At 45.2% G+C, this 24,094-nt stretch overlaps 1 protein-coding gene across 1 annotated transcript in view; it reads left to right on the top strand.

Annotated features, from left to right (window-relative positions):
- Positions 1 to 24,094, top strand: part of LOC149462635 (uncharacterized) — a 460,266-nt gene that overhangs the window by 273,138 nt on the left and 163,034 nt on the right. The window lies entirely within an intron of this gene.

The raw sequence follows: 24,094 nt of genomic DNA, 5'->3' as shown, positions 1-24,094 counted from the left end.
TCCCAATACATGTAAATAATTGGTTTACGTGAAAGTTATAGTGTTTTCAAATGGCGGCATAGATACTGGGATTTTTTTTTCCTACTAGTAATGGCGGCTATCAGTGACTTTTAGCGGGACTGTAGGACTGCGGCGGGCATTCTGACACTGGGGGGAACTAACTTGGTGTCACTGACATCCCCAGTGACACAAATACAGTGATCAGTGCTAAAAAACAGCACTGACACTGTACTAATGACACTGGGCAGGAACGGGTTAATGTGAGGGGTGATCAAAGGGTTAACTCTGTGTTTTACTAGGGGGCAGGGGGTGTGTGCTTCACTGTAAGCACACTGCTTTGGATGGCTGTGCTGTGCGCAGCCATCCCGAGCGGTGTGCCTGAGCTGACAGGGAAGAAGACTGTTTGTAAACAAATGTCTTCCTCCCCATCTGTGACTGTTAGCAATCACCGGGCGCCAGCAGATAATTACAGGCCAGGACCTGATGATTGACATCCGCGCCCCCCTAGCCGGAAATGCGAAATCACGTGTATATGTATATATATGTGTATATGTATGATATATATATATATATATATATAAATATAATGTAATGTAATTTTGCACACCCATGCTGCTGTGTAGCAGTATATCTGATATACGGCAGCGGGTAAGCGGTTAAGTTTTGTTTAATAAAATGGAATGACAATGGGAAAAGTATTGCACACACTAACTGAAATTTATTTAATATTTTGTACAAAATCCTTTGTTGGTAATGACAGCTTCAAGACGCCTCCAGTATGGAGAAACTACTCGCATGCATTGCTCGGGTGTGATTTTGGCCCATACTTCCACACAAACAGTCTTCAAATCTTGAAGGTTCTGTGGGCCTCTTCTATGAACTCTAATCTTTAGTTCTTTCCATAGATTTTCTATTGGATTCAAGTCAGGTGATTGGCTGGGCCATTCTAGCAGCTTTAGTTTCTTTCTTGAAACCAATTGAGAGTTTCCTTGACTTTTGGGATCAATGTCTTGCTGAAATGTCCACCTTCATTTCATCTTCATCATCCTGGTAGGTGGCAGCAGAATTTTTATCAAGAATGTCTTTACATTTTTCCATTCATCCTTCCTTCAACAACATGAAGTTTACTAGTACCGTATGCTGAAAAACATCCCTACACCATGGTGTTCCCACCTACAAACTTCACTGTTGGTATGGTGTTTTTGGGGTGATGTGGAGTGCCATTTGACCTCCAAACATGGTGCGTATTATGGCATACAAAGAGTTACATTTTGGTCTCATCTGACCAGACTATATTCTCCCAGTATTTCACAGGCTTGTCAAAATGTTGTGCAGCAAACTTTAAACAAGCTTCAACATGCTTTTTATTCAGCAATGCAGTCTTACCTGGTAAGTGTGCATACAGTGCCATGGCAGTTCAGTGCATTACTTATTGTTTTCTTTGAAACAATTGTACCTGCTAATTCCAGGTCTTTCTGAAGCTCTCCACAAGTGGTCCTTGGCTCTTTGACAACTCTTCTGATAATTCTTTTCACTCCTTTGTCAGAAATCTTGCGAGGAGTACCTGGTCATGGCCGATTTATGGCAAAATGATGTTTTTTCCACCTCCGGATTATGGCCACAACAGTGCTCACTTGAACATTCAGAAGTTTAGAAATCCTTCTGTAACCAACGTCATCGGTATGTTTTGCAACAATAGGTCTTGAGAGAGCTCTTTGCTTTTACCCATCATGAGATGTGAAACCTTTGTAATGAGACACCTTTTTATAGGCCCTAATTTAGGACTGAACCAGCTGATACTAATTTGCACTGACAAGGGGCAGGATTGCTTTCTAATTACTGATACATTCCAGCTGGTGTCTTGGCTTTCCATGCCTTTTTTCCTCTGCCTTTCTTCATGTGTTCAATAGATTTCCCTGTGTCATTCCATTTTATTACACATAACATAATTTCTGAACCTATTTGATTTGGTTTCTTTGTATGTATGAATTGCATCGGTTGTTACCGACATGTGGTGAAAATTTCATGTCAATAGTACCTTTAGAAATATATTTACATGGAAAAATGGTGACATGTTCAATACATATGTTACCCGCTGTTACTCAAAATTAAAATTGTCTTTTTAATGTTGTAAAAATAGTGCAATATTGTTGGAAGCATGTGCCAAATTTTAGCATAGTTGTGTATTTATAGTAGCTTTAAAGTGATACTAAACCTTAAAATGCATTGCTTAAGGTAAAAAAATGTTTTTTAGTTTCCCTGTGCTCCCTTTCCCACAAGAAAGGGGAGAAGAGATGAGCACTCTGCTCCCTCACTTCTTCTTCACACAAGTCTTGAACAGCAACAAGAGCCATTGGCTCTTGCTGCTGTCAATCAAATGTGTTGAAGAGGAAGTAGGGGGCATGGCTCCATAGACACACAGGTTGGGAGTGAGCACTCAGTGTGTGTCACCATAGCAAACGGCTTGCTATGGGGACATACAAAGAAGAGGAGGAGCCAAGATCACCGGCGAGGAACCCAAGAAAAGGAGGATTAGGACCACTGTGCAGTACAGTGCAGGTGAGTATAACATGTTTGTTTTTTTTTAAAAAGTAGTAACACTTTAATGCTAATAACATGTTTAGTGTATATTTGAAATGTTTTTGAAGAAAGGGATGTGTTAAATTTAGTTACCAAATCAGGCCACCTACATGCAGTTTAAGTAGTGTAGTCATACTATGGTCCACACATTTTCAGAATGGCATAATATTATTACATTCTGAGGCAATTGTTGTCACTGGGCATCATGCACCTCAACTTCTGGGTTCATTACTGAACCGAAGAATGGTTAAAGCGGTATTAAACCCAAAAACAAACATGAATTATATTGTAGCTCATTGATGGATGCATCCTTTATATTTATCTGGGGATCCTGCCAGTAAGTCTGTTATTTTTTAACAGAACAAGCTGTCCTGCAGATGTTGCAGTTAGGGGGTTGAGACATACAATTTAACACTGACAGGGGTGTTTAACATAATCAGATTTTATATTTTTATGTAAATTCTTATAGATGGAGTTCAGCTTCAATTTGTCAGTGTATATAAAACTGCTAGAACATCTAACACTTCCCTCCCCCCGCAGACAGACAGTACTGCTGTCCGAAAGTGTCTCTGTTGCTCCTTCACCCAGTGTATAGGCACTCCAATACAGGAGGTGTGTTACTTGCCAGATCACCAGGTGAAAACAAAGGAAAAAGGCCAAAAATTAAAACTAATGCGGCCACCACATCTAATGGTTGGTAAGGTGCAAAAGATTAATTTTTTTGTTTTTGGTTTAATATCACTTTAAGCGTTGGATTTCCCATTAGGAAAGTAGGCTTGTGCCTTCAGACGACAGAAGCAATACAGAGACATTTATATACTCATTGAGCTGTAAGCATTATAAAAAGTAGTTATGGAGATAGTTATGTTCCATGGTTTAGGGATTTTGCATTTTTTAATCAAACCCAAGACTGGAAGAGGGGGCAATAATCATTGTTGTATCTGAAATTCCATCTAGGAGGATAGAAGCAGAAGTCCAATAATGTGATTATGATATACATCATTTGCAAATTTGTACTTTGTTTCTGAATATGTCAGCTTTAGTAGGTTTCCACTTCACTACTTATTTGTATTTAAAATAACATGTTCTTTCTGTCCTCTGGGGTTGGTTATGCCTAATCCCTATATGTTCTACAACATTTGTCAACACTTACTCTGTGTGTCATCTTAGGTAAACAAACAGTGGTTCTTCCCCTTCCACTATGTCCCCTTGCTTCCCCTCCCTGTTCCCTTCCCAGCTTCCCTCCCTTCCTGGACTTTTTATTTGGATTATCCAATACCTACGCTGCAGAGTTCCTAGTCATTTGTTGCGTGTCTTATGTTCGATAAACCATGTTCTTTGCGTTGTGTCGAACTCTACTCATTGTGACATGACTATTGTTTACTTGTTCTATCTGTAATTTGAAAATTGTTCAATAAAAACTATTGGAACATAAAATAACATGTTCTGCAAAAAGTGATAGCTAGCTTCATAGTTCAGAGTTTCATGCACTTGTGCTCCTGTCATCAGTCAGCTACAAGTGTAAAATGCTGAAAGTGTCTTGAACCATTGTACTGTATGTGCACCTAATAGTGTTAATATATGCAGTTAAAAAACAGAACATTATAATTAAAATGTAAGTATGTAAAATATGTAATCCGCTCTTCCCCACAACCCCTTCAATGATCATTTCAGCACCCCTGTTTTCTTCCACTCTGTGCAACCTACTATTACCTGCAAACTGTAATATAATTTCAGGCTAAAAAAACTGGGGTGAAATGCTGCAGGTTTCATCTAATTCTTCTACTACTATTCTAAAACAATAATACATTAATAAAGAAATAGTATTTATCAAAGCATATTTTATTAACAGTGTCTAAGCTGTTTAGAAGGTGCTTACAACTATTAGTGGTGTTAGAAAACATTTGTGACTTTCCAACCTGTAAGTTTCTTTTTTTTAAATGTAATTTAATGATTTGCTGGCTTACCGCATATTTTATCTAGTTTAGGAGCTCTGACTTAAAGTGTATATTTATTTTATTGCAGCAAGTTTTGTTTGCACAATTATTCTGCCTTACCTCCTTTAAGATGAAGGTGTTATTGAGGACAATAACTTGTTCCAGCAGTTGTGTATCCTTGAGAAATGTATTTCTGATACATGCACTTAATATAGTTATCCTTTATACACTGTAATTTTTGGCTTTTAAGTCAAAGACTCAAATATCTGGTAAGTCAGAATAAACTTTAGCGCAGAAAGATTGAAAAACTCAACGTAAGCATAAGAAAATTTTGTGGAGAACCATTCTTAAGTAGACTGCCAATCACAGTGGACTTAAACCGGCCATAGATGATACAATTGCTTGATTCCCCCATCAACACAGTAAGAGTCCATCCCAAGGAGCTATTGTGTTCTTCCAGGAAGGGGGGGGGTTGAATTTTGCTAGTGGCTATAGCTGCTGGCAATAATTCCATAAAAAAGTCAGACAGGTTGGTTGTACCCAAGTCATACAAAAATCAAATTGGGTACAATCAGCCTGTCCATAGCTGGTTTGAATCTTGGCTCGTTCATGCTAAACCAGCTGAGATTCTAATTGCCTATGGCAAGCTTTAGTTGAGGAAAGTAGAAAAATAGCATTGGACCCATAATGGTATCTTATTAGTATTGCTATCTTAAAGTATTGATGTTTATGTAAATAATCTGGTTAACAGACAGGAGGCTTCTACACCCCATAGGATCTCCATGGTCTCCTTGGCTTGTGGTATAACATAACAAACATGAAAATTGAAGTGCCGCACCACTGTTAAGATGTCCAGGTACAACTGTATTGCAATAAAAGTTAGGAGGAGAATCCAACCCCCTTCATCAAGGCTTGATTGAAAATAATGTGAATGGGCTAGAAGTGAACTGGATCTTCAGTGTTATTTCTTCCGATTTGACTATAAGCACAAACCTTGTCAGCAGCTAGTTTGGCAGCCCTGAAATAGATTGGATAGTCTTTGGATTGACCTCTTAACTTTTATTGGAATAAAGTTGTATCTGGACCTCTTAGCAGTGGTGTGGCACTTAAATTTCCATTTTTGTTACAGCGACAGTTGACTAGCAAAGTTGAGAATATTTGTACATTGTCCCACTAGGGATATATATTAATATATTTTGTTGCAAGGAGTAAATCTAGTATTGATGAGAATATTTTAAAAAGGTTTTTAAGTTGTGTAGGTATATGCCTCGTTTGTAAAGGACTCTCACGTCACACAACAGGAGGAGTGGTTTTTGATAATCCTGGGGATGTGTTTTGACCAATTGTAACGGAGGGGTGGGTCCCTGTTGGGTATTTAAGGGAGCTTTAGACAGGAAATGGACGTCTTGAGAACGCCCGAAGGGAGGGGCGAAACTCGTTGACGCATTTCCGGTCTTTACCCCGTACGTCTGACGTCACTTCCGGTGAGTGGAGCGCACGCTGAGCGGTGCGTTCCAGCGGCCATCTTTTGGGATCTGTGCATGTTTGGTCTCTGTGGAGCTTCTGCTGTATCCTGGAGCTGTGATGTGAGATTCCTGAGGAGGTTGTCTGACATTCATTGTCCATCTGGAAGAAGCTTGTCCTAATAAATATGCCTTTTTAAAGTGATTTAAATGTGAGTGGCCTTAATCCTTGATTTTATTTAAAACCGGTAGTTTGCAATATCACACTATCTGAGATTTTCTCTCCCCGGTTGTATGGTGGAGCCTATACTGAAGGTGAGGATTCCTATAGAGTGGACACGAAAGAGGGTTTAGGATCCCATAAAAATTCCTAAAAGGCGTTTCATTCACCTATATCTGGTGAGTGCATTTGATGTTGGTTTGCATGGGTGGAAGGTGGAAGTTTTTCTTTTCATTAGAAGAATTTTTGATCTTTTTGCACGAATTTTCTGAACTTTTGTTGTCTATTATCATGATGGACTTTCACTACTAATATAATTTTCTATATATGTTTGCACTTTATATATTTGATTTGATAGAGAGGTCTATGTTTGCGCTGTTTATTTATATTTATCACATTTTGTGTTCATCACATTGCACAGCAGCAGGATAGATCCTGTAGTAGTGTTTTTCACTTGGCGCAGGAAGAATTTTTAGTTAATATTTGTACATTGTTATATTGCATCAGCATCTGCAGCTCTTAGTTAGGTTTATGCAATCATTTGAATATTCCACCTTAAAGTGAGCCAGGGCTTTTAGCAGCTGCTAATACTTTACTTCCCTTTGAGATCTGTTGCTCTGTTTAGCTGTTGGAAAAAAAAAGCCCTGATAAAGCTCCAAACCACAATTTGGGGCTAACACAGAGCTCTGGTTGCTGGGAGCCAAGAGAAATGTCCTGTACGTTTAGATTTGAAAGACCATGTGATTCACTTCCTGTCTTCCCATGTTACAGTGCTGGTGCTTGGTAATTGGCTGCTCATATAGCCAGCACTGTAACATGGGAAGACAGGAAGTGAATCAAATGGTCCTCATACCTAAAAGTACAGGACATTTCTCTTGACTCCCAGCAACCAGAGAAGTAAAGGAGCAAAGGAAAGTTGAGTATATGCTGCTGTGGAGAGGGAGTGAAGAGAAGTTGAGTGTATCCTGCTAAGGAGGGGGCATTAAAGTGAATTTGTTGCTTTGTACTTCATGGCCAAAGCACAAAATAACTTTACTACTGTAGCAATTGTGCATTTAATACAAGTCGCCTGATATATTACACCCCCTAGCTGAAATCTACAGGAGAGCAGAAAATGATATCTCCTTAACCGTCCCACGCAGGTATGTCATATTTCATTTCTAGACGTTCAGCAGATGCTTCTGCATATCAATCTACTAGTGGCTAGGCTGCTACATGCACCAAGGGTAAGTTATGGATCATGATAGGAACTGGGAGGGATTTTGGTTCTAGCTTGGGTCTGCGCCTCCAACACCTTCCCCAAATGAGGCGATTGGTTCTCTGCTTCAAGGAGACACCCTGCTGAGTTCCTAGAAAGGCTGTTATGCTTGGAGCAGAAAGTTAAGTTAAGCTGAGTAGGTCGTGTTGAAGTTGAATAATCCTCCCTTTTAACATCGGAACTACCTTTGGGAGATAAGGCACCCTTTTGGCTTAGGAAACTTGATCTGCTTAACCCAGGACTTTTGGCAAGTACGCTATCTCTCTAAATTTCTTTCTGTTATCTCTTTGCTGTGTGTCAGGAATGGACTGGCCAGCAATGGTGGGACTCACCTGCCTTTTGATCTGCAGTACCAGGGCTGGCCAGCGGGTGCTCCCAGCAATCAGAGACTCAACCTTTCAGCCAGCTAACACCTGGAACTGATGATACTGGTGTATTTAAGGGATGGCCAGACTTGCAGACTCTGCCTTGGTGTTGTGTTTGTCCTGGGCCCTGTATCTGTCCTGCATCCTGTTTCTGTTCCTTTGCTACCTGTTCTGATCCCTGGCTTGTGACCCTGACCATCCCTCTGCCTGACCCTCTGTACTACGCTGCTTGCTACCTGTTCTGATCCCTGGCTTGTGACCCTGACCATCCCTCTGCCTGACCCTCTGTACTACGCTGCTTGCTACCTGCTGAACCTGGCCTGTGACCCCGACCATTCTCCGCTTGCTCCCCCTGTACCTACCTGCCCAATTGATATTGACTCGGCCTGCCTGACGACGCTTGCTTGTATGTACTGTTATCTGTGGGTGGTTGGTTGGGTTTGTTTGCACTGTATTATGTTTAGTATTGCACTGCGTTTATGTTTGTATTGTTAGTGTTAATAAATTACATTGTTAATCACATATCTGAAGTCTGCGTTTCCCTGCTTCAGTCACACACCTCTGGTCATACCTGGGAGCCCTGACATTACACCAAGGCCAATCCTGACCAGAAGTGGCTGCACAGGGAAGCCATCTTGGCTTGTTGATGGGAAGGATGGATCTGGATGAGGTTGCGTATTTATATCTGCTAGTGTTTGATGACAGGGAGTATGCTTATCAAACTCTGAAGGAGTATACCCGGGATGAACTGCTAGAATGTATACGGCTCGCTCATGTTCTAGTAGATCAGGGCACAGAGTTCTCTGAGGTGCAGCCTTTGATTGAGGTTTGTGCAGAGTTGGTTTCATCTGGTACCCCCGAATGCAGGGATGAATTTTTGCCACCATTTAGTGCAGACCAGGTAGAGTCCCTGGTGTGATTATTAGAGGATGATGTGGGTTACTTTCTGGAGCGTTATTCCACATGTTCACCACAGACACTAAGAGATTGTATAAACGCAGTGCAGTCATTGACCAGACAGGCTTTGTGTAAGCTCAGCTTTGTTCAACCCATACTGCAGACATGGACAGACTTGTTGCACCCAGCCTCAGTCAGCTTACAAAAACCCAGTCCTGCTTCTAACTCTACTCCTGTATTCCCAACAGCTCCTCCAGTTACAGCCCAGTATACTTGGCTATCTTCCGCATGTCAGTACCCTGTTCCCACTCGCTGCACCTATCCTGCCTTTAACCCTGTAAAAAAGCCCTCTGTAGCAACTGCTCCCTCTCCTGTTCCATCCTCCAGTTCTTCTCTTGTCTCCAGCTGCTCCATTCGTTTGCAGACCTGCGTTTACTTGCAGTGCTCCAGTAGTTAAAACCAGAAAAAAGCGAAAATTCTTTCCAACCAATACCATCCTGCCAGTATCCAAACCGGTGAGCCTGCCTTCCGTGGTTCAGCCTGAAGCCTCTACTCAGCCTGAAGCCTCTACTCAGCCTGAAGCCTCTACTCAGCCTGAAGCCTCTACTCAGCCTGATGCCTGTACTCGGCCTGATGCCTGTACGCAGCCTGATGCCTCTCTTCAGCCTGATGCCGGTACGCAGCCTGATGCCTCTCTTCAGCCTGATGCCTGTATGCAGCCTGATGCCTCTCTTCAGCCTGAAGCCTCTACTCGGCCTGAAGCCTCTACTCGGCCTGATGCCTCTACTCGGCCTGATGCCTCTACTCGGCCTGATGCCTCTACTCGGCCTGATGCCTCTACTCGGCCTGATGCCTCTACTCGGCCTGAAGCCTCTACTCGGCCTGATGCCTCTACTCGGCCTGATGCCTGGTGACCCGGTGCCCACTGCCTTCCCAGATGACGCGGTGCCCGCTGGCAAGCCAAATGACCTGATGCCTGGTGACCCAGTGCCCGCTGTCATACCTGGTGACCCGATGCCTGCTGTCGAGCCAGACAATCCGGTACCTGATGACCCGGTGCCCACTGTCGTGCCTGTTGACTCGGAGCCCACTGCCTTGCCAGATGACGCGGTGCCCGCTGTCGAGCCAAATGACCTGATGCCTGGTGACCCGATGCCCGCTGTCCAGCCAGACGATCCAATGTCTGACCCAGTGCCCGCGGTCATACCAGTTGACTCGGAGCCCACTGCCTTGCCAGATGACGCGGTGCCCGCGGTCGAGCCAAATGACCTGATGCCTGGTGACCCGATGCCCGCTGTCCAGCCAGACGATCCAATGTCTGACCTAGTGCCAGCGGTCATGCCAGTTGACTCGGAGCCCACTGTCGTGCTTGGTGACTCGGTGCCCGCTGCTCCGCCTGGGGGCCCGAGACCTGTCGCTCCGCCTGGGGGTCCAGCGCCCGCCGCTCCACCTGGGGGTCCGGCGCCCGCCGCCCCGCCTGGGGGCCCGAGACCTGTCGCACCGCCTGGGGGTCCGGCGCCCGCCGCTCCGCCTGAGGGCCCGAGACCTGTCGCTCCACCTGGGGGTCCGGCGCCCGCCGCTCCGCCTGAGGGCCTGAGACCTGTCGCTCCACCTGGGGGTCCAGCGCCCGCCGCTCCGCCTGAGGGCCCGAGACCTGTCGCCCCGCCTGGGGGCCCGATGCCTGTCGCCCCGCCTGGGGGTCCGATGCCTGTTGCCCCGCCTGGGGGCCCGAGGCCTGTCGCTCCATCTGGGGGTCCGGCACCCGCCGCTCTGCCTGAGGGCCCGAGACCTGTAGTTCCGCCTGAGGGCCCGAGACCTGTAGTTCCGCCTGGGGGCTCGATGCCTGTCGCCCCGCCCGGGGGCCCGAGGCCTGTCGCCCCGCCCGGGGGCCCGAGGCCTGTCGCCCCGCCCGGGGGCCCGAGGCCTGTCGCCCCGCCCGGGGGCCCGAGGCCTGTCGCCCCGCCCGGGGGCCCGAGGCCTGTCGCCCCGCCCGGGGGCCCGGTGCCTGCCGCTCCGCCCGGGGGCCCGGTGCCTGCCGCTCCGCCCGGTGGCCCGCTGCCTGCCGCTTCGCCCGGTAGCCCGATGTGCCTCTGCCCGGAGTCCAGCCCGATGTGCCTCTGCCCGGAGTCCAGCCCGATGTGCCTCTGCCCGGAGTCCAGCCCGATGTGCCTCTGCCCGGAGTCCAGCCCGATGTGCCTCTGCCCGGAGTCCAGCCCGATGTGCCTCTGCCCGGAGTCCAGCCCGATGTGCCTCTGCCCGGAGTCCAGCCCGATGTGCCTCTGCCCGGAGTCCAGCCCGATGTGCCTCTGCCCGGAGTCCAGCCCGATGTGCCTCTGCCCGGTGTGGCTCTGCCCGGTGTGCCTCTGCCCGGAGTCCAGCCCGATGTGCCTCTGCCCGGAGTCCAGCCCGATGTGCCTCTGCCCGGAGTCCAGCCCGATGTGCCTCTGCCCGGAGTCCAGCCCGATGTGCCTCTGCCCGGAGTCTAGCCCGATGTGCCTCTGCCCGGAGTCTAGCCCGATGTGCCTCTGCCCGGAGTCCAGCCCGATGTGCCTCTGCCCGGAGTCCAGCCCGATGTGCCTCTGCCCGGTGTGGCTCTGCCCGGTGTGCCTCTGCCCGGAGTCCAGCCCGATGTGCCTCTGCCCGGAGTCCAGCTCGATGTGCCTCTGCCCGGAGTCCAGCCCGATGTGCCTCTGCCCGGTGTACCGCTGCCCGGAGTCCTGCCCGGTGTGCCAGTCTTTGATATCCCGCCAGTTACCAGACCCGGGCGGTGGAACATTTTTCCCAGCTAGGACTGTTTGGAGCGTCCTGAGGCCGCTCCTTGAGGGGGGGGTACTGTCAGGAATGGACTGGCCAGCAATGGTGGGACTCACCTGCCTTTTGATCTGCAGTACCAGGGCTGGCCAGCGGGTGCTCCCAGCAATCAGAGACTCAACCTTTCAGCCAGCTAACACCTGGAACTGATGATACTGGTGTATTTAAGGGATGGCCAGACTTGCAGACTCTGCCTTGGTGTTGTGTTTGTCCTGGGCCCTGTATCTGTCCTGCATCCTGTTTCTGTTCCTTTGCTACCTGTTCTGATCCCTGGCTTGTGACCCTGACCATCCCTCTGCCTGACCCTCTGTACTACGCTGCTTGCTACCTGCTGAACCTGGCCTGTGACCCTGACCATTCTCCGCTTGCTCCCCCTGTACCTACCTGCCCAATTGATATTGACTCGGCCTGCCTGACGACGCTTGCTTGTATGTACTGTTATCTGTGGGTGGTTGGTTGGGTTTGTTTGCACTGTATTATGTTTAGTATTGCACTGCGTTTATGTTTGTATTGTTAGTGTTAATAAATTACATTGTTAATCACATATCTGAAGTCTGCGTTTCCCTGCTTCAGTCACACACCTCTTGTCATACCTGGGAGCCCTGACACTGTGTTATTGCTCTCTGTATATTTATATATATTTATTGGCTACATCTTTTTCTGCAAATATTTTTATTGCACCCTTTTGACCTTTTAGTAATAAATCTTACTTTCTGAAAGTGTTGAACTGTTTCTAAAGCTCTTTAATGCAAACTAAGAACCCCTGTCTCTGAAGAGCGCTACTGTGTGTTTTAAACGTCTGCATACATCTGTCTGCGGTGACATTGTGTATACAAACGATTATTCAAACATCATAGTGTTATTGCTGATATTGCTGAGTTTCCTCTTTCTCTGTACAAAAAGGAGGTGGTGGCAGTGTGAAGGGTTAATTGCGTAATTAACCTGACCCAGTAACAATCTCTCCCAGGCTGCAGGTACACAGATTGTGGTCCATGAGCTGGAAAATCTTTGTGCAGGGTGCAGCTGGGCGTGGCATTGTTACACACGTGACAGCGCAGTTTTAGATTGGCTAGTCCTTCGGTCACGAGTTTGGTGAGAAGGGCTGGGGTCTGACGCCGCAATCGTCACAACTGCAGCTGTACTGTGCTGTGAATGCCTCAGCGGCTGATAAACTCCAAGCAGGGCAGTAGACAAAGTAAAATGAAAGGAAGTTGTAAGAAATGTACAGAGTAAAAGAAAGGGGAGGAAAAACAAAGAGTGTGTTCCTCACAGACTCAGGTATAGTTTAGGGTAATGGGCTATAGATAAGTCATTTTCCAGGGATTTATAGAAGGTAAGTATAATTAAGCCATGGTTCCTATATTTTAAAAAAATTTGGTTGGAATTCATTAACAATCCTGGACAGTTTTTCATTGGTCAACATCAGATTCATACAGTCTTTGACTGCTTGACAGAGCATTTCCTCCAGGCTTTGGCTATCATTTGCTTGGCAGCCAAAAATACATAGATGAATACTTTCTTTGCAAAGGAAATGTTCAGTGTATTGTAACGGGGTTAGCTCGGCAGCGGGTGTGTGTGACCCCCTGGATGGGTGCACAACACAAAAAGACAGGCACAGCACAACAACGGTGGAGGTGAAAACAAACAGGTGCAATTTATTTACTAAACACTCCTTCTCAATCGTGGCGTAATTTTCCTCGTGAGACTTTAGCTTTCGGCTGAGATAGATTACTGGGTGCTCCTTCCCCTGCCAAACCTGGGACAGCACTGCTCCTAAGCCAACATTGGATGCATCCGTCTGGACCACAAAGTCTTTTGAGAAGTCTGGTGAGTATAGGACTGGCTGGCTACATAAGGCCCTTTTTAAAGACAGGAAGGCTGCTTCAGCATCAGGGGACCACTTAACCATGACAGACTCCTTCCCTTTTGTCAGGTTGGTTAGGGGTACTGCCATAGAAGCAAAATGGGGAATGAATCGCCGATAGTAGCCAGCAATTCCTAGAAAAGCCCGTACCTGCTTATTGTTATTTGGGCGTGGTCAATTCTGTATTGCTTCCACTTTGTTTATCTGAGGTTTTATTACCCCTCTCCCAATAGTGTACCCAAGGTACCTGGCCTCCTCCTGTCCAATCGTACACTTCTTTGGGTTGGCCGTAAACCCAGCTTTCCGTATTGAGTCTAGCACAGCCTGAACTTTTGGCAAATGTGAGGCCCAATCTGCGCTATGGATAATCACATCGTCCAAGTACGCTGCAGCATACTTCTGATGGGGACGAAGAATCTGATCCATTTTTCGCTGAAAGGTGGCCGGTGCATTCTATAACCCGAACGGCATTCTTTTATACTGGAATGACCCTTCTGGGGTTACAAATGTAGTCTTCTCCTTTGCTGACTTAGCTAGGGGAATTTGCCAATAACCTTTTGTCAAGTCTAGCGTTGTCATGTACCGGGCTGCTCCCAGTCGGTCGATTAGTTCATCTATCCTTGGCATGGGGTAGGTGTCAAATTTTGTAACTTTATTCAACTGTCGAAAGTCGTTACAAAATCGCCAGCTCCCATCTGGTTTGGGCAACAACACTATGGGGCTGGACCAGTCACTTTGGGACTCCTCTATCACCCCCAAATCTAGCATTCTCTGTACTTCCCCACGTATTGCCTTCCATCGAGCCTCTGGGATTCTGTAGGGTTTCAGTTTTACCCTTTCCCCCGGTGGGGTGATAATGTCATGCTCCACCCCCGAGGTTTGTCCCGGCAGCTCAGAAAAAACATCTGTGTTGCGGAGCACAAACTCTTTAGCCTCCTGTTTTTGAATTGTAGACAGCGTGACTGCTATTCCAACCTCCGGAACCAAGCAGTTAGATGGCGCTGGTGACAAAACCTCAGCAACTAGGGATTCCCTGTCCCTCCAGGCCTTTAACAGATTAATGTGGTAGATCTGCTCCGGTTTCCGCCTTCCTGGTTGTCTGACCCTGTAATTCACCTCACTCACTCTCTCAATCACCTCGTATGGGCCATGCCATTTGGCCAGGAATTTGCTTTCAACCCTAGGGATTAGCACTAGCACTCTATCTCCTTCAGCAAATGACCTGGTCTGGGCCCCCTGATGGTACACCCTCTGCTGCGCTAACTGTGCTTGGGCCAAATGTTCCTTTACGATAGGCATGACCTGGGCAATTCTATCTTGCATTTGGGCAACGTGCTCAATCACACTCCGGTGGGGAGAACTCTCACTTTCCCAAGTTTCCTTGGCGCTATCTAACAGCCCCCTTGGGTGTCTCCCATAGAGCAACTCAAATGGTGAAAACCCTGTGGAGGACTGGGGTACCTCCCGGATGGCAAACATCAAATAGGGTACTAAATAATCCCAACCCTTTCCATCTTTATCCACCACCTTCCTTAACATTTGTTCCAGGGTTTTGTTGAACCGTTCAACCAACCCATCTGGGGATCATACACAGAGGTGCGCAATTGTGTTACTTTGAACAACTTGCACAGCTCTTTCATCACCCGGGACATAAAAGGGGTTCCCTGATCCGTAAGCAGTTCCTTTGAAATACCCACTCGGGTGAACACGAGGAATAGCTCCTTAGCTATTGTCTTGGCAGAGGTATTTCGGAGTGGAATTGCTTCTGGATAGCGGGTGGCATAGTCGAGTATGACCAACATGTACTGATGCCCCCTAGCGGATTTCACCAGCGGACCTACCAAATCCATGGCAATCCTTTCAAAGGGGACCTCAATGATGGGAAGAGGTACCAGTGGACTATGGAAATGGGGCATAGGGGCTGACTTCTGACACACAGGGCAAGAGGAACAGTAATTTTATACCTCCTTAATGACCCCAGGCCAATAGAACCGCTGCAGTACTCTTTCCCGTGTTTTCTCCGCCCCCAAATTACCCCCAAGGATGTGTCCATGGGCCAACTCCAACACCAACTTTCTGTAAGGTCTGGGCACCACCAGTTGCTCAATGGTTTCTTCTGCCCCTTGAGCAACTCGATAGAGTAGGTCCCTTTCCACAAGGAAGTATGGATAAGCAGCAGTTTTCTCAGGACTCACTAGTTTGCCATCTACTTTTACTACATTTTCCCGGGCTTTTATCAGCGTGGGGTCTTTCAGCTGTTCGGTGGCAAAATTTTCCCTATGCACCTCTAAGTTTGAGAACTCCACAACCGGCAGATTTTCATCTGAGGAGGCGGGCTCCTCCCCAGTTCCTTGGGTCTCCCCAGCTAGTACCGACAAGGGGAACTTGGGAGAGACCTCACCACACTCAGACGCTTTCTGGGATTCATCTTCCTGGTCTGCAGGGGAGACAGTGGGAGGGGTCAGAACAATCCCAGAGTTCCCAGAATTTTGGAAAATCCCTCCCCACAATGGCATCATGTGGTAAGTGAGGTACCAATCCTACCTGATGAGACAGGTTACCTTTGGGGGTCTCAAAAAACACTGTAGCCACGGGATACTCCCTAGTGTCCCCATGCACACAAATCACTGCCACCTTTTTATGCCCAGAGACCTTTGTAGTGACCATCTCCTCTCTTATCAAGGTTACCAGGCTACCTGAATCCAGCAACCCCACAATATTATTTCCAGTAACAGTCATTTTGCACAAATGTTTCTCAGTGCCCGGGCTGGCCGTGCATACCACTGTTGCAAACAGCGACTGACGTCTATTGCTCAGAAAGTCACACTGCATAGGCTCATCCACCACTGGGCAATTAGCTGCAATATGTCCCTCTTGCCGGCAGCGGTAACAAATAATTTTTTTTGCTGCTTCTTGCGGCCTTGGCCTTCCTGGCCGCTCTTGCCAGACATTGGGTAATACTCCCACCCTCTCACTCTCACCACCCTCACCCCTTGTAGTCATCTTACCCGCCGCTGGGGATGGTCTGGTCTTAGGGTGGAAAGTCCGTGAGTCTCTGGAACAGGAGGTCAGGTTCTCAGTAGCCAAGTATCTCTCCACTAGATCCACCAGCTTGTCTGCGGTCTCTGGGTCTCCATGGCTGACCCACTTTTGAATAGCATTAGGCAGAGACCTTAGGAACCGATCCATGACGACACGTTCCACAATTTTTTTCTCTGGCTGCAGCCACTTCCTGCTCAGGTGAATGAGATCATACATCTGTGACCTGGGAGGTTTCCCAAGCCGAAAAGTCCAATTATATACCCGCTGAGCACGGACAGCGAGGGTAACACCCAATCGGGCCAAAATTTCCGCTTTTAGCACATCATAGTTTTTGGCCTGGTCCGGCTCCAGGTCATAGTAAGCTTTTTGCGACTCTCCAGTTAATAATGGGGCCATCAATCCAGCCCACTGTTCTTTAGGCCACTTTTCCCTTTCAGCAGTCCTTTCAAAATGGTTAGAAACACCTCCGGATCATCCTTTCCAGTCATTTTTGGCAATAAACGGCCCACAAAAAATGATGGTGTTTTACCAGAATCATCACCAGCCTCAGTCTGCTGCCTCTGCTGGAGCTGCTTCAAAACAGCCTCAATTTGTTGCTGGTGTTTCTGGTCCTGTTGCACCAGCAATTCCCTATGGCGGACCTCTGCTTGTTCCAAGGCCTTCTGCTGGGCTGCAATGCTCTGCTGGAAACTTGCATTTACCTGCTGTTGATTGGCATTTGCCTGCTGTTGATTGGCATTTGCCAGAGCCAACTGTCTTATTATCTCCTCCATGCTGGCCTTTAGTTACCACAACTGCCCGCATCCTCCACCATATGTAACGGGGTTAGCTCAGCAGCGGGTGTGTGTGACCCCCTGGATGGGTGCACAACACAAAAAGACAGGCACAGCACAACAACGGTGGAGGTGAAAACAAACAGGTGCAATTTATTTACAATATTTACAAAAAAATGGCAAACCAAAAAGAAACATCAAAATAAATCCTGGCCAACTTGGCTACTTACTGCAACAACAGCTTTCCCTAGCTATCCACTAGGTACAGCCTGCTGCTATACCTAGTTGCTAGTACTTGGAGGCTAGCCACACAGGCTTTGGTCTCTCTGCACACAGATAAGAGGTCAGCTCCCCAGACAGTTCAGGCACAGATCTGGTTTCAGGTTGGAGCAACTCCCTACGCACTCTGGGAAGTTTTATACAGGTGTTAATGAGCCCACTACCTTCAGCTGGGCTCATTACCTCAGTGCTGAAGGACTCAGCACTTCCCTCTAGTGGGACAAATCCCCCTAAAGCCTGAACCTCGGACAAATATATCGTCCATCCAGGACGCAACCAGGTGATTTCACCTGCCTACTGTCACAGTATTTACAAAACTAAGGACAAATTCCCTTGCAAAGTTAATAGCTTACTTGCCTCCAGTAAATCAACCCTAAACATTACAATTCTTCCTTAATAATTTTCCACCCTGCTGAACTTTCAGTTCAGGCTGACAGAAAGGAAGTGTGCATAGGCAGCATGAAATACAAAAAATAAGCAAAAAATTCATATTTATGTGTTTTGAAATGTTTTTACCAGTCTATTAACTCTGCCTCCATAGAGAGCTATGTGTCCCTAGCTGCATTTTATTCTGTGTAGGAGACCTGGACTTCTTCATAGATGGTAGTACATTCCATTGATATTACAGTGTTTGCTCACAGTGCCTTTTTGTGAGTGTGACTTTTTCTAGTTGGATATTTGCTCCTTGACTGGAACTGAGCTAGTTTTTTGCCCTTTTTTTCTTCTTTTTTGTGTTTGAACTGCTAAGTACTGTGCCCTCGGCTTAGCCGAGTGTTGCCCTTCTGCCACTTTTCTGATGACGGCATCTCTTATAATATGCATCTGCCAGTCTATTTGTTGTTCATCTTGCATCTTGTTTTGTGGACATGCTCTAAACTTCACTTCAGTTGGATAAAAATGTAAAAGCCCTACCTCCATATTCTCTCTATTATAGTCTTCCTATTTCCTTAATGTCCATTGTGTGAATTACCCTACTGTATATGGTTAGTGCAGTTGGTTACTCTATTTACCTAGAATGATGGAACTGCCAGATGTGGAGATGTAATTATCGTTTTTAAGCAATTTCATTCATTTATCTGGCTGTAATGTACCCTGTTTTTGTACAGTTGGGAAAATCTTAATAAAAACGTTGTTAATAAAAAAAAAAAGATTCTATGAAGAGATTTATAATGGATTAAGTGGTCCCTAGCAGAAACTAATTATGTACAGGAGTATTTCCATACATCATCCTAATCCCCCCCATTGAAGATCTTTAACATCTGTCAACCACTTCTCCCTGCAATGCTTCAGGGCAGTATGCCACACAGGAAATAACTCTTTATACACCTCTGGCAGAGGTTTTGACATGAAATCCGCACAAGCAAATTGTTCAAGATGAGGGGGCTGAGTCTCCAGAGCTAAAGATCCAAACTGTGATTCAAAGGTATGTCATAATTGCAAGTATCTAAAGAAATATCAATTTGGCAATTCAAATTTGGCCTTCAGTTCATCAAAGGTCAAGAGTTTACCTGCAGAAGTGATATTTTTTAGCAGTTTAACCCCCTTGGTGGCCCAAAGCATCAGGTCTGGTAAATCAGAAAATTGAGATAAGCAAAGGTAAAACCACAGTAGGGGGAGGGAGAACGTTTTACATAATTCAGTTGTAATATAGTTTGAACTAGATCCCATGCTTTAAGAGTTGTCCTCATAGAACCAGTAAGGGGATAAGGTGCCTGAGGACCTTGATAGATCAAAAGTTGTAAGCTCTCGTATGAGCCCATGAGGGCAGCCTCCAAGATCATGGCTTCCAGCATAAAGTCAGTGCACATAAAGAGACTGCAATTTAGGGGCCAAGTCCTCATCATGGGATTTGTACCACTCCTCAGGAAAACCATCCAGACTGGTGAATTTTTGAGCTAGGAAGAATCCAATAGCACGCTCAATCCTTCAAAGAAATGTCAGCATCTAGCAAAGACCTGTCATCCATTGACAGCGAGGGTAAGGGAAGAGAAGAAAGCAGAGTTGAAAGATGGTAAATTGGTGGTGTCTCTCCTCTCACTCATGGCACTAACAGGAAGTCAGACAGGAGAATGTGACAGGCTGGGAGGGTAGACTGCAACTGCTGCTTGAAAAAGGAGGCAGGACCTCAGAAACGCATTGCAGTCCACCCCCCCTCTGCCTGTCATGTTCTCCTGTCTGTCTTCCTGTTAATGACGTGATTGAGAGGAGAGAACCTGCCGACTTACCATCTTGCAGTGGGTCCCGGCTTGTGCCCTGCAGCCCTATCAGCCCTATCAGTCCATTCAGATTGCGGAGAGCTGTATATTGCACCACTACTCTGACACCTGAGCAGTCTACAGGTCTTTCAGATGTAGGTGAGAAATGGCATTGAACTGTTTTTTTGTACAAATATAAAATAAGAGTGCGGCGCTAATGAATGTATGTCTCAGATGATCTAAAACACAATTAGATGTATAAACAAAAGATCAGTGCGTCAAAATAAAATAAATGATAAATAATAATGTCCAAATAAAATAAACGCAGGATCTTGCATAAAAGATGAAAGAACCAGGATCCAACGGTAAAATTGCGCACTCACCGGACGCGCTATGGAAAAGCGCATATGTAGTATGACCTTTAGGAAACCCTCATCATATGGAGACGGTGGGTAGCCATCCAGGAACAGGTGATCTCTGTGTAATGGACAATTTCAAATCCAGGAATCCCTTTAGGAGTTGGGTGACTAATGAGTGAGAAACTCCCTCCGGTGGTGAAGATGGGTAATTCCTGAAATATGTTAGCTCCAGGTAGGAGCCAAAAAATCTCTCATAGTGTAGTAAGTAAAAAATGTGTATTTATTCAAAAATAAGTATCATAAAAGCAAGGCAGAAACACTGTGACAGTGAAACATTTAAAACTGAAGTGCAACTGACCCAAAAGTAAAATGGCCGCCGGGCCTCCTCGTGGCTCCAGGCGGCTAGATGTCACGCTCTGCTGGCTCCTCCTAAGGCCTTTCGTGCTCCAGCACATCATCAGAGGGGAGGCCAACTTCTGTTTTTTTGTAGCCATACACTAATATGGCGCCCTGCTCTGTTTCCTTTGTATGCTCATGAGGGATTACCCAGATCCACTGACTAGGAGCTGCTGGACAGAGTGTGTTTTTCTCATCTACCTTTTCAGCCATCCACCCACCTGCTTTGTGAACTCTATGGATTATTCACTGTGGACTTGAGCACTGATTGTGCTTCTTTAATCACAAGTCAAACTGATAAACAAAATTGGTGCCTAACTTCCAGCAAGTCAAGATCGGAGTTCTCAGAGAACGGAGAAGCATGTATGAGAGGTTGAATTGTGTGCTTTACAAAGTGCCTTGATAGATGATACATACTCCACCCTCATGAATGCCTTGAACGCATCACAAACCATCAGCGGCCGAAAGGAAGGCAAATTCTCAATCCAAAATGAAGACTTAACGAAGTAGCAACCTGGGCAGACACCTTCTCCTCCCCTAACCACCCAGGGGCAAGGCTCCATGCACCCTCTGATGCCCACATAGGGAGCCCAATCTTAACAGATAAAATGGTATGTTCCGACAAAAGCGAAATCAATCCTAGATGAAGTTTTATGGGTCTTCGACAAATGAGCAATATTCCTGATGCCAGTATGTTTCCCGTGCCAAGTCTTAATAAGAGAGGCGGCTGAGGCCCAGAAGGACAAATCTGTGGAGGAGGACCTAGATCAATTAGAATTAGAAGAGGAAAGTGCATGAGCATGTGCAAAAGTCACTAACTTTTCAAGCAGCTCATATAGTAACTGTGGTTGAAATGATGGGGGCAACACCATATGGTAAGTATGAAACTCTACTACCAAAGACAAGTATCTACCCCCTGGATCGGAGATTGCCTGATGGATAGTACAGGGTACGTTCTTTCTAATCAAATGAGAGACATCCCTTGATTAGAAGAAGTAGGTAGCATGAAGTGCCCTCTGAATCCATGGGAGGCACATGACCAGTACCCTATTATCAACCAAATAGGTCCCTTGTTAAAAAAACACAGATGAAGTCTGAGAGATTTCAAATATTTAAATACCAGTACTTGTTTGAATTTATTGTTCAAACTTTGCAAAAACCCTGCTTTATGTTTCCTCAGGTCAGACCTTATGTATGATACCTGATAGCACTAAATAGTAACAAAACATTGTGGGCTCCATTCACAAAATAGTATATAGTGCTTTAGGATCAGCGGTAAAATAGCTCATAGCATTTTTCAAAACTTTTTTACCATTCATCATGAGTTTTTCAGCGGTTTTTAGCATGTAGCGGTGTTTGGCCGCGTTTTTTCACGCTTGCATTTTTTAGTGTTTTTAGAGGTTTTTTCTTACCAAAACAAAAACATTTTTCTTTAGTAAAAAAAGTCCATTGGCGATTCACCATGATGTACCACGGTTTACCGCATTTTGCCACATTTTTCAACGTTAGAGCATTTTTACAGCTAAAAAACTCCTCTAGAAGCCGACTAGTTCTGGGGGTTTTTTCCAACCAAAAAACGTTCCTGCCAAAAAAAGTTCCTGCCAAAAAACGATTGATTACAGTCTATATGTGCATGGACACATGGACATATGCTGGGGAGTTTACTGGCTGTAGAAAAAAACATCAAAAGCCAAAAACAGCCGCTGTAAAAACATCCAGAGGACTAAAACAAGGCATGTGTAATTCCATTGAAATTTGTGGTATTTATTTCATGAAACCAATGAGTATTTTATTGCATGACATCATATCCACTGGGATGGATACAGTGGAAAGGGATTAGAACATCTGTCAGAAAAGAGGGTTGTGGGTGTGTTCAGTTTGATAATTATTGTGATAGATACCAATACCAGTTTTCAGGTTTCTCTTATGCCTACAACAACCAAAACATTTTCTTTGTTGATAGTGATAGTGAATAAAACCCCTGACCTTGTTATTCTTTTGGAACTGGTACCACTGCTCTGCTTTCTAGCAGAGAAATCACATACTGCAGTAAACAAATCCTCTTTTCCCTTGATTCTGGACCTCTTTTTTTCTGACAAAAAATCCTTTGTAGGATTCCCCTGAAATTCTAAGATGCCTTATTCTCAGACTTGCCTGAGAGACAGAAAGTTTTCACCTACAGCCAGAGGCTGAAGGGATCTTGTCTCAGAAGCATATCTCATTTGTGGTAGATCCTGCTGACTCTGTATGAGGATTCTTTTAAAATGCGGTCTAAGACAGTTTCCAAGTGTTTCTAAGGTATTCAGGTCCTAGACAGTATGACCCGGACTCTATTATGAAAGCACTGCTGTTTACAGTACATTTTCTGACTTGATGTATCAGGGAGGGTTTACCTACCATAGGTCTTTTTTGGCCTCTTCCGGAGGTGTCCCAAAGAACATCTTCTTGTTGTAGGTAATCAAACCCAGCCCTTGCTTTGAAGAAGCACCCACTAGCTATGCATGACTTGCAGAAACTGATAGCAGCATATTCTTTGAAGCCATATAAAGCAAATCAATTGATGCTTCAGCAACTAAATCTGCCAACATATTAATCTCATCCTGCATTTATAATCCTTTTCCTCTCTCTGTTGGATTTTTAAATCTGCTCCACATTTTCTGCCCCAACTATTACTGCTTTGGTCACTGGGGTCAGTGCACCTTTTTAAGGTCATTATTGGCCTGCCTTTTCATAAGAGCTTTAAAGGTAATTGCGTTATTTAAGGACGGGGTTACATTTCTAGCCAACCTCATCAGTGCCACATCTAGCTTTGGAGCCATCTCCTCCAACTCTGTGTCCCTGAGGGGCAAGGAGTATAATTTGGAAAACCTGTATTGTACAGAAAATTTTCTATTTGGGTATGCTTCTTCCACGATCTCTTTTACTTAGGAAAGAAAGTAGAAGGTTCCTTTTTCAGATAAGAAATATATGCCATAATTTTCTTAGCTTGTTCTACAGTACCTCATCCTCTCAGAAAATTACACTTATTACAACTTCAGTGTAAGGAAACACCAATGTGAAATCAAGTGCACAAGCTTTAACAATCTCTCCTCTGCTTCTTCAGAGCTGTTTAAAGATGGGTTTACATCTGTGCAGCTCAGTGAGCTGTAGTTTGTGTGGGCATAGCAGCCCATTTATTTGACAATTTACAATACTTTTTTTTTTATTTTCCTTGCATGTGCTTGGATATTCTTTGCAAAGTGATTTTTTTGACAACATTCACTGAACTAAGAAAAAATTCCAAAGATATCAAAGGTGAAATTCGTCTGGCAGCATGATTAAAATTAGGTGAGGTTATACTGAATAATAATAAAAAAGTATCCAGACATATATATTAATACTTTACAAACATCACCATATGCTGCACTGGCGATTCTGTCTCAAGTGATGTGAAATACACAGAAAAAAAGTGATTGAAAATGCAATATAAAGTATATTAAATAAATTAACGTGTTGGTAGATGATACTTACCCAATATAAACTATCATCTTAATAGTGTGTACTCTAAGTAAAAAATATATAAAAATGATTACAAAAAGTACAACGCAAAAAAAGACATACCCAAATCCAAGACACAAGAACAAACCCCTTATCCAAAATCAAGCCTCTATGCCAA

Source organism: Staurois parvus, unplaced genomic scaffold, assembly GCF_062004578.1.
Source record: "Staurois parvus isolate SC_StPar_1 unplaced genomic scaffold, SC_StPar_1.0 ptg000172l, whole genome shotgun sequence".
NCBI classification, from domain to species: Eukaryota; Metazoa; Chordata; class Amphibia; order Anura; family Ranidae; genus Staurois; species Staurois parvus.
The sequence above is the reverse complement of the archived record's forward strand: the minus strand, read 5'-3'. Positions and strand labels throughout refer to the sequence as shown.